The 10547-nt window shown below is 40.5% G+C and overlaps 1 pseudogene across 1 annotated transcript; it reads right to left on the reverse strand.

Moving 5' to 3' along the window:
- Window positions 1-5797: 5797 nt before the first annotated feature.
- On the reverse strand, window positions 5798-8502 carry LOC147890630 (serine carboxypeptidase-like; annotated as a pseudogene). Its single transcript, XR_015542717.1, has 9 exons — window positions 8201-8502; window positions 7935-8106; window positions 7668-7787; window positions 7384-7527; window positions 7158-7304; window positions 6986-7074; window positions 6606-6864; window positions 6242-6375; window positions 5798-6138 (listed from the first exon to the last, which is right to left on the reverse strand). The product of XR_015542717.1 is annotated as a serine carboxypeptidase-like (transcript).
- Between the last annotated feature and the right edge of the window lie 2045 nt (window positions 8503-10547).

Consider the following 10547-nt stretch of genomic DNA (forward strand, 5'->3'; position numbering starts at 1 on the left):
GACCTGCAAGATCACGTTCAAAATTATCTTTTTCACAAGTTTTCCCTGAATTGTCTCTCTTTTTCTCAAGGTTTTTCCTTGATCGCCTCTCTTAGAGAGTCACCTATGATTGTCCAAGCTTGATTTTTTGTCTCAGCCGCATAAAACTTGCCTTCTTTCTCTCAAACTTCCTTTGTCATTTGCTCATCTATCTCAAATCCCCTAGCTCATCGAAGCTACCTTCTTCCATGCATAGGCTGCCTATCTCATAAGAACAAAGACAAACAAATTTCTTTTTGGTGCCATTGTAGAAGAAGAACAAAGGCAAAGATTTTTTTTTTCCTTTCCAAGAGCATGGCCAAGTACGTCTTATCATGCTATGTTAATAAATCTTTCATCAAACTCGATGATGTTATCAAGTTTTGTCATATGTTATGATAAAACTCGATGATGTTATTGAGATTCGTCACATAAATTATGGCAAAACTTGATGATGTTATCAAGTTCTACCATAAGTTATGAGTTTATTTGATAACATCATCGAGTTGGGTCTTGCTTTCCGTGAATTGTTACAAAAAGCTTGATGGCTTCGCTCGTTTTTAATGTATTGGTATGCCTTCCTTTGACCCATGCTACTAATTCTTTATGGATCCAACATCCTTCTCTCAAGTTCAAGTTGAAAAAGCCTCCAATTGCTAGGAATAAAGATGAATCACCAGAACCAGACAGCCCAGTTCCAACAAAGCGTACATAATCTCAAAAATCTGATCAAGGAAGGCAGCCTCACGATGAGTTTGACTCGCCAATTGGTGGAAGGGGTATGAAGGGAAGGGCCCGAAAGAAGGCCAAGGACATTGAGTCACCTCTTGTTGGGAGAGAAAAAGCTCAAGGACAAAGGAGGCAACAACAAGGCTATGTTGAGATAGATCTAACATCTCCTCCCAAGAAGAGTGGTGCACATCAAATTAGCCCGCAATATGATTTCCAAGAGAAACCGTCTCTTGTACCTAAAAAGAAGAGATCAAAAAGGAAATTGGAGTCTTCCTTAGAAGCATCTTCTCCTCAAAGGGACATGGGAAAGAGTATAAGCTAGGAACTTGCTATCAGGATTGAAGCAGGGGACATTTCATATGAAGCAAAGCATTTTTACGCGAATCAACAGTGGTCACTAACAAAATAGGTATCAGGTACTGGAGCGGTCTTGATCATCTCAAGAAATAAAGGCATTGCTGAGTTTGGTACACCAAAACCCTTGGGTGTTCTTACTAATTCTTGGTACAATGCGGATGACATTGATGCTCTGCACTTCAGTCTTATAAATAAGGGGAAGGTATGTGATGTTGTTGTTATGGAATCTCTTTTTAGTGAAGATGTTTCTACACCTATGGAGTTTGCAAGAGCAATAAGTCAATGTATCAAAGACAATAGAAACATTATCCACTGAGCTACTGAAGCATATCACTTTTGCTCCCTCTCAACCTAAGCAAGTGCCGACTTTACAACTCCAACAATCAAGACATCTAGATGACGATATTGCAACCAAGTCCTCACATGCTGCTCGAAGGAAAATATCCACTATAAAATCTAGAAGACCTGAGACAAAGAAGGATGACAAGAAAAAATGTGTGCAAGATGGCGACGATGTGTCTGTCACAAAGGTCCCTGGTGTTGCTTTGGGATTTGGAGCTATAGACTCCGAACAAAATACAATAAGGGAAAAAATTCAAAGAGAAAATCTTGTGGATGTTTTAAAGAATTATTACATACACTAGAACAAGAGTATTAGAAATCCGTGCACTTCATCTTTTGCATGTCCATAACCTAAAGACTAGGATGAAGATCAATTCATTTGCTACTATTCTTCCATTTCTCGTAATGCTTCCTCCTACACAATGTCCAAGGAAATAAAAGGGCAAGCATCATTCATTATCCAACGGATCAATGCCATGAATGAGTTGCCTGATGCTGATCAGGAGGTAGGAGCTGTAGCAATTAATAGTGATCGGGTTCAAGCATCATCATCAGAGCCTCAACCTCCTCTTTATGATGAGGCTAGTGAATTTGCTGAACTAGAGCATGAAGCTACTGAGGACACTGGAATAGGTTCAACTATTGTACAAGAAGGAGAGATTGCTACCACTTTTGATAAAATAGGCATAGATTGTGTTGATTTTTAGTTAGACATTTGGTTTTTCATATAAATTTTGACATATGGACGTATTTTAAGATATTTAAATGATTTGGTGTTCTATTTGTCATAAGGATTTCCCATTTAGTACATATTTCACATGGACTTCATTTGGTTTCTTGGTTATAATATAAATAATAATATATTTCACGTTCATTGGGTTTGAATTAAATTTCTATACCATCAATGATGATGAAATCTTAGGGTGACTTTGTGGATGTAAAACATTTCTTGCAACCTACAAATAAATATTCATAATCTAGCATGTGTTTTGAAGATCATATTCATGTGCAGTTAAGTATGAAAACATAAGTACATGTATCTAGTGCATCTTAAAAGTTGCATTGCATAAATTTGTGCCCTTTTTTAGAATCGATTATTTTTTGAGATGGACCTATGAGTAAATAAATTGCTTTTAAAAATTGGCCAGGATTTTGAAGAGAATCTTTTTTTGAGAAGCCATGCAATGTTCTCACTTCATCCACAATCGTGTTGGCTAATTTCAGCTCATCTTCCAACTTTTCCAAATCGATTTCTCGTATCCCATTGCTAGGAACATTCTCAAGTTTCTTGCGCACCAAGTCAGTGGCATGTTTAATAGACCCAACTTGTTTTGTGGCTTCCAACTCACCTAAGCTTGTAAAAACCTTGAATCTTTATATCAATTTCACTTTCTCCTCTCCCACCTTTATTTTTGAATTAGATATCACATTTTGCTGCTCCAAGTCAATCTCTCACACAACGAACTACTCAAGTCCATCTTCACAAGGTGTTCCTTCTTTGCAACTTCTAATGGGATTTTGCAACATGCTCTTATTTGATATAGGTGTGGTCATTGGCTTCTCAATTGTATGCAAAGTCCCTATCCACCTCAATCCCGTGAGTGAATGCAACATGTGCTCAGGCTGGGCTCAGGCCAATAGAGTGCCTACCTCATTGACTCATTGTTTATGACTCTTTGGGATTGGTATATCCTATTGTATATGAAAATAAATTCATCAAATATGGCAACCATTGTGATAGCCATGATGGCTAGCCTTGTCTTGGGGTGTCCCATGTGTCTTGCATCCACTCCTGCATGTCGTTATAAAAATTCGGCCTAGCTTTAATGAAAGACTTCCAGTTAGGTTTGACCCCCATTGGAATTGTAAGGGTTTGAGTGCGCTTGTTCTTTGTTTAGCAAAAATGAAAGTTGGAACCAAGATGCGATCTCTACCAAAAATGAAAGCTTGAACTGCCATTACAAGTTCAAAAGAATCAAAGCCTATAGCGAATTTAACCCTTCAAATGAAAAGAAATGGATTTGAAGTATTTGAATAGATGTCTGGCACAGCTTCATGAGAATTTGAGCATGCATTAACTGTTTGACTTCCACTGACAGTAGTGCACTTAGACCTAGCCCAAGGTCTAGAATGCAAAATTTGCTTACATAACAACTAGTCAAACAATACATACTCCATTTTTCATGCGAAGTAAAGCCAAGGGTTAAAATGCAATAGACTTGTCTTCTAATAGATTTGTCAATTTGTGCAAATTGAAGCTAGATTTGTCAATTTGTGCAAATTAAAGTGGAGGTTCTAACACGAAACAAACTAGATATGCAGTATAAAAAAGATTTTGCCATTGAACATTGAATTCATTAAATTTAATTAAAATCTTTGTTTTGCTTTCAGTGGATTTGCTAATATTACATACTAGCATTGTATCGTTTACTACTTATTCTTGTAAGAGCACTGATGAAATGCTAACATATACTAGCCTAAGGAGATGTTTTGCTTCTTCAAGTTCAATCTTCCAACTTGTAAACATAATATTGGTATAACATAGGTCAATTACATCAACCACCAAAATATAATGGTATAGAAAATTGGAATAAAGAATAAAGCCATTGCTTGAATGCCCCCTCTTATTCAGCCTGCCAAAGCATATCATTGCTAAATGATGCTTCCATTGCAACAAATTGTCTTCTTTAACTATCACATACATTTCTTAACATAAAAATTCACTGATCATCCTATTTGAATCTCATTTATTAACATTTTCCACATGCCAAAATGGGTACAAACATTTATGAATGTGTAGGTATGGTGAGCAAAGCATTCACCTCATTGAGGAACGTGTAGTTATGGTGAGAAAAGCATTCATCTCCCCTTGACGCATATGCACCACATGAAATTTCACAATGCAGTTGCTTCATTGATACCAAACCAAAGTCTTGGAAAAAAATGTCACAAGAATAGGAAAGCAAAGCATTGTAGCTATTTCTATGGAAAAGCTATTTTTAGAGTTTATAGTCTAAAGATTTCATTCAAAGAGTTTACTTTTGCACAATGCATGCTTAAAAGATTGACCTTCATTCACCTAATATGATGCTAGCAATAGTAAATTAGTATGGCAATTTCTCTATGTTGCAATTAAAATAAAAGCACACATCCACTTTGCTGATATGATATTTAGCAATATGTGAAAGTGCATGCTTGCCTTCTACAATCAAAAGTAATCTTCCTCACCATTGCCAATCATCATCTTTGCACGTGTCCCAAGTTTGCAAGCTACCTCCTGTGCTTTGTGCTAGTCATCACTCATTCTTAAATATTTGGATAAATTTAGAGTGCATCTTACAACTTGCTCTAGAATTTAAAATCACTTTGACTTATATTCACCTCCACTTTCCCAATATCTCATTCTCCAATTAAAGATTCACTGTCCATCTCATAGATTACACATTTGTATTAAATTTAGAGTGCAACTTGCAACTTGCTTTCTATGTTTAAAGATTATCATGACTATGATTGTTTCTTCTAGCAACTTGTATATAAAATATTTTTATATTTTCCTCCACATTTATGAGAATCTTTTCAAGAACCAAGCAAGTTATATTCTTTATTTAAAAATTATATAAAGTACCCACTTGTTCAAAGCAATTATTGTTTCATGAAAAGACAAAAAGATAGTTTTTCATGAAAAGTCAAACAATCTGTGTTGTCTCCATATTTATGTGTCCTAATGAGATGGAGTGTGGGAATGAATCCAAGAACATATTTAAAAACCAATAGAATCCAAAGCATCATTTGTGATTCTACTTAGATAAGTAGAAGTTCTATTTTGAGCATTGTTGGTACTTCATATACCAATATTGCCCCCACCCTTGGACAAATCTCACAATTTTCAACATATTCCATTTGTGTCCACCTTTGGACCTCCCTTGGACAAAGCTTTACAAGGAGATCTGAGACAAAAGTGCCGAACCTTAGATGTGATGTTACCCAAATAAATAGGCTATGTACAAGGCTAAGGTAAAGTATGGTGGTATGTGGCACTAACAACGAGGAAGCAAGATGATTTACATAGCTCTTGAATTGTGATTAGGTGAGGCAAAAGTTGTGGATGTATACCTCATAGTTGCAAAGCTTGTGATATGTGAACATAGCTAGGTGAGGCAAAAGTTGTGGATCTATACCTCATAGTTGCAGTCTCTTGTGTAAGCACATGTTGTTTCGTACAATCTTTCGGTGCTCCTCCTCAATAGGAGATTCTCAAAGAGTGGTCGACTTATGAGATCTCCTTTTGAAGTGCTCCTTGGCGAAGCGAGGGGAGACCAAAGCTATGTCATTGAAAAATGTAGTGATAATAGATGAGTGGGAGGATTTGGGCCCGTGATGATGTAATATTTTGGTGGGATTTTTTGAGGCTGGAGGAACTCTTTTTCTTTGTGAGCTAAAGGGCTGATGTGGGAGAAAAGATGAATTCCTTATCCAATTTACTTTCACGAGCTCGCACTCCACTGGCTTTGCGCTTCCTATTTTTCACCAGCTTGCCCTTGCACTGGCTTGCACTTCCACTCGTCGACTGCTCCTCCATCGTTGAGAGTCGTCCTCGGATTCTAAAGAAACTCCCCTTGTCCAACGCCAAATCATCTCTAGCGCAGCCTTCGGCTGATCCATCGGCACCATGTGCCCAGCATCGTGAACCTGCATCCGGCCATACCCCGATAACACCTCTCAACGAGAGTACTCAGGCAATGCTGCAGTTCATAAAGCATCTCTCATTGCGACTACCTTCTTCTTTGATTACCTTTAAAAAGGAGACCGGCCCTTGAGCTATGGCAGAACCCGCCACATCCCCGTCTACACTGAATGTCGTAAAATTCGTTTTCGAAAACTCCTCCTGCCCTGTCCAATTCATTGCCGATACCCATCTGAAATTTCCTGCAATTCGATCGATACATCATTTCTGCCTAAACTCTGCCAAGAAACATTTTAACGCCCCCGAATCCCGATTGTTCACGCCAGAGACATTTCGAAGAAATTGAGCGCCTAGATGCACTAACTCTGCCAAGAAACATTTAACGACCCCGAATACCGATTGTCCACGCCACAGACATTTCGAAGAAATTCAGCGCGTAGATGCTTAATTAACGGTTTGGGAAGCTCCTCACCCAACCAATTACAAACCAGGTCGTACTCCCCTGCGTACACTAGCATTCTAATACCAGCATGCAGAAGCGCAGGTATTCCTTTCTCTGCATTCCGCATCCAGTCAAGCATCAACGCATCATATACTGATGTGCTGCAGGCAACCCACTCGTACCCGTCCACCCCAAGAGACTCTTGCACGTCAATTTCGTTCAGAAAGGTCATTATGTCCGAGAAGTCGTAGCATAGGCTACGAACACAGTCCTTGCGGATATCGTAGTACTGTATAGCAAACGGAAAAGCAGCGTTAACTTACAAATTCACAGAATAGTAAGAATAGTACTGTAAATAATTGACATTGGGCTTGTGAGCTTGGTAACGTCTCCACGAAACGTCGACGTACATTCGTGTTCCCCAGAAGCGACACGACGGAATCATATATTCTGTTGCACGCTAGATATGCAGCCGCACACATCACACCGCCTTCCGTTTCTGGCGAGAAAGAAACACAATTTAGCTACGTTGTGAGAACGTTTCAGACCATCAGCCTGGAACTTATGGAGAACTTGTCTTACCACACTTGCTAATGCTGGTCTCGCAGACGGCGTATTCTTGATTCTGCTATAGGCACTCTCGTCTATAAGGCCCATTTGTAACGCGTAGTCAGCGTAAGCTTTGTACTGAATATCCGGCTGAGTGAGGCCATTCCCAATTGCAAAACCCTGTTCATCACCATCGTAAGCCAGTATCGAGCTTAACTAATGCTCTTGTAAGCGAAATTGAGCATCCTAGACAATTCACCTTCAAGTTAATGTACGAAGCTAGTCCTCCCACATTAGCCTCATGAATACGCGTAACTAAAGCCGGGATATAATGTCCAGCGTACGATTCCCCAGTTACAAAGAAGGCATTAGACCTGTAATCGGGGTGTGCCTCCAAAAATGCCTGCAAAGCAACAAACTGACGAGCTTTCAGACCCTTACTGTCTGTGCTTGTTGCTTCGACAGGACTTGAATCTGCGCGGTTTCCAGCCATTGTAACTACTTCAAGACGTCCCCTTAGAGCTGAGTTGAAAAGGAAAAAACCTGTAGGAAATCAAACAAATCTTGACTAACTCCCAGTTCGTCGTGCCGAAGATCCCGATAGTCGGTGCTGTAGCTAAATCCGGTTCCGATGGGCTGATCCACGAAAATAATGTTTGAAACCTGGGCGTGCGAACAACGTCAGCGGAGTTGAAAAGTGGAGAGGTCCAGCGGGGAATTCAACTCAGTAAACACATGCACACTTATTGATCAGTTCTCCCGATATCATCCCTGAGAAAACAGTAGTGTGCAAGGCTGGAAACAACTCACTTGATCCCAGCCACAATCATTCCAGACGAGTGAGAGATTGCTAGAAATGTAGAAGGGCCCGTTTTCGTAAAACAGGGCCAGCTCGCTGCCACATCCGGGCCCTCCAGTCGTCCACAGCAGAAGAGGGTCTTCTCTCTTGTTCTGCCTGGACTCGAAGAAGAAGTAGAACATCCTGGACGTAAAGCAGAACGTTGAGCAGCAGCGATGAGAGCAACCACCACAAACACGACGGACAATGCAAATTACTACGCATATGTAGACCTCACCGGGCAGAATGAGTTCGATTGAGATCAAAGAAGCCTGCATGACCACCCAATTCATCAATGCTTACGTCGCCGTCGGCGTTGGGGTGGGAGATTTTGAGGCGGAGCTGTTTCTCGCGGAGTCGTCCCTTGGAGGGCGGGTAATCAATAAGGTGGGAGGGGGGGTGCATCTCGGAGGGAGAGAGGTTAAGGGAGCGGATGAGGCGTTGGGCGGGGCCAGGGAGTGAGATGGAGAGGCATGAGGAGTGGGCGAAGAGGAAGAAGAAGAGAAGCAAGGAGGGAAGGAAGGAGGAGCAGGAAGCCATAGCGAAGCTTGATTGGAAAGAAGGCAAAGAACAAAGCAAAAAAATATCAGAGCAAAAGAAGGTGGCGAAATCCAACTAGCCCAAAACCTCGCGTTTAATATTTTTCATCAACTTTAATCAAATCTTCATGCCCGACACGTGGATCCTCTTGGTCGACCCCTGCTTTGCCCGACACGTAGCCATGCGCTGGTGGCCTTCATGCCGCCCACGTGTCCGCACACGTGGGCCACTCGTGCCCTTTTCCGGCTTCTTATTTATACCTCCCCGTAATTGGCGGCTATTTTGGGTGGATCCATCGTGCTCAATTTTCAACTAGCGAACCCTTTGTCTTTCTCCTTGGACCACTACGATGAGTTTTATCCATGCCTTGTGTAAATGGCTCCGAGGAGAACTTGGTCAACAAGTGAGTACAAGTACTCGTGAGCACTCCCTTAAGTTCTGCGAGATGCAAACAATTGTCAAGATTAATGGATGGCTTGCAAATGCAAAGAGATATGCAAATTGTGTGTGTGTGTGAGAGTGAGAGAGTGAGAGAGAGAGAGAGAGAAAGAGAGAGAGAGAGAGAGAGAGAGAGAGAGAGTTCTTTTTTAAAAAAAGTGTGTGTGTGTGTGAGAGAGAGAGAGAGAACCAATACAGAAGGGCGCCACTTGGCAACAAAGTGTGTGGGACACTTTTTAACAAAACTATAAGTAGGGTGGTAGCAAGCTAAGGGTGTCCACTTCCGGACCACTTTCGGGTGAGTGTGACACCCGCTTGAGTGAAAATACAAAGGTTTTGCTTCGGTCTCCTATACCTCGATCGAGGTATAAGCTCCAATGAAAATCACACACGAGCACAACCGAGCCTAGCCAATACCTCGATCGAGGTACGTAGCTTTTTTACCGGACCGAGCCTGTACCTCGATCGAGGTTTGCTGGCAAGCCAGCTATACATGCCACATCTACCTCGTTCGAGGTATTGTGGCAATCCAGCTCAACCTCGATCGAGGTCACGTGGCATGTCCAGCATACCTCGATCGAGGTATGTGCCATCCGACAGGGCAGCCAACAGGGCGGATGACATACCTCGAAGGTATGCTGGACACATGACTTGGCATCCCGTTTCTGCCAACACACCACGATCGAGGTATCGTGGCATGTCAAAACCTCCATCGACGTGGATGTACCGAGATGTATGGGCATGTCACAATACCTCGATCGAGGTATCGTGGCATGGCAATACCTCGATCGAGGTATATGTGCCGGGATATATGCGCATGGAAAGAATACCTCGATCGAGGTATTGTGGCATGCCAACGAGATGTATGGTTATGTCAAGAATACCTCGATCGAGGTATCGTGGCATGCCAATACCTCGATCGAGGTATATGTGCCGGGATGTATGCGCATGGAAAGAATACCTCGATCGAGGTAGGTAAACCCTAATTTTTATTATAAAAGGAGAGCGACCCCCCTCATTCCGCATACCTCGATCGAGCTCTGCCTCATTCACCGATTTCGGATTTGCTGGACTTCGACGGAAGAGCGCGAGCGACGGAGAGCGACGAACGGACTTCGACGGAGATGGACGGAGCAGGAGCGGGAGAGTCCAGGTTGGCATTTTCTTTTGTGTAGCATTTTCTTTTATGTAGCATTTTCTTTTATGTAGAATTTGATTTAATTTTAGTTTAAAAGAAAAATTATAAAATGCATTTTAATGTTTTTCTGAAATTTATGAATTACGGGATTTTTTATTTAAAATGTGAAAATTAATTTTTTTTTTTAAATAGAGCTTTTTTTAGTAAATAAAAAAACGTTGATATTATTAATTATAAAATATTTATAAATTTGAAATGTAGTTGTAAAAATTTTTTTTTAATTTTTAAATTACGACATTTATAATTTAAAATGTGAAAATTTTAATTTTAAAAAACGTAATTTAAAATTTTAGTTTATAAGAAAAATTATAAAATGCATTTTAATGTTTTTCTAAAATTTATAAATTACGAGATTTTTTATTTAAAATGTGAAAATTAATTATTTTTTTTAAATAGAGCCTTTTTTAGT

The sequence above is a fragment of the Dipteris shenzhenensis genome, chromosome 19 (assembly GCF_047967505.1).
Source record: "Dipteris shenzhenensis isolate YYH24624 ecotype China chromosome 19, Dip_SZ_1.0, whole genome shotgun sequence".
Lineage (NCBI taxonomy): Eukaryota > Viridiplantae > Streptophyta > Polypodiopsida > Gleicheniales > Dipteridaceae > Dipteris > Dipteris shenzhenensis.